Source organism: Sinocyclocheilus anshuiensis, unplaced genomic scaffold (assembly GCF_001515605.1).
Source record: "Sinocyclocheilus anshuiensis isolate Anshui unplaced genomic scaffold, SAMN03320099.WGS_v1.1 scaffold579, whole genome shotgun sequence".
Lineage (NCBI taxonomy): Eukaryota > Metazoa > Chordata > Actinopteri > Cypriniformes > Cyprinidae > Sinocyclocheilus > Sinocyclocheilus anshuiensis.
The window spans coordinates 1,242,928-1,244,116 of NW_015551075.1; positions in this window are offsets into that span (position 1 = coordinate 1,242,928).

Genomic DNA, 1,189 nt, shown 5'->3' on the forward strand with positions numbered 1-1,189 from the left:
TATATATATTCATTTTTTTCAATGTAGGTTTTAATACTAATAAATATAAAATGATCAAATATATAAAATATGTATGTAAAAATTTTTATTGTTATTTTAGATATTTTATTTTATTCTTTTATATTTATTTTTTCATGTGCAGTATATTCTTCTTCCACAATATCATTGCTGACACGTAAATTGGTAGTCATGTTAATGTTTAATTCTTTTGCTGAGTAGGACTTTTTATATGCATGCTGTTCATTGTATTTTACATCCTCGTATTCCCTGCATAGTAACCAGATCTTGACTACTATTGATCGGAGATGTAAAACAACCTCCATTAACTAGGCAAACAGTGAAGTCCATCTGTTGTTTAAAGGGGTCATGTTGCTGAAAAGAACATTATTTTGTGTATTTGGTGTAATGAAATGTGTTTATGCGGTTTAAGGTTCAAAAAACACATTATTTTCCACATACTGTACATTATTGTTTCTCCTCTATGCCCCGCCTTTCTGAAACGTCGATTTTTACAAAGCTCATCGGTCTGAAAAGTGAGGTGTACGCTGATTGGTCAGCTATCCAGTGCGTTGTGATTGGCCGAATACCTCAAGCGTGTGACGGAAATGTTACGCCCCTCACCATACTGTGATGATGCCGTGTCCCGGCCGGAGCGACGAGACAAAAACATTAAAACCCATTATAAACGAGGCATTTGTTGCATCCAGTGGGGACATAATTACTGATTATAATGACTTATACTGTCTTTTTACGCGTTGCATTGTGCCACGTAAACATAAAACCATGTCTGCATTTGTGATCGGAGAAATGACAGACAACAAGTGCTACTCTACACTGCCCAAAAAACTCGCGTTTGAATCGTCAGTGGCAAATTCTTTAAATATAAAAAACGTACTTACAGTCTGTGAGTCAGAACAGCCGGCATTGTAGTCTACTCTCCCAGGATCAGGAAACAGTCCCATGTGGACACATCTGAATATTTGGGTTAAACTGTTCTGGAACAGTGTTGTAAATACAACTTAACCACTGATTTCTAGTCGTGTCCTCTTTTGGAAGAAAGTAGTTTCGCTTTCACAAAGAAATACAGCGTCTCACACACAGCGGGCTTGAGTGAGCTGCGGCGGCCTAGAGTGAGCAGAGGCCAGGAGCTAGAGTGAGCAGAGGCCGGGGGCTAGAGTGAGGAACGGCC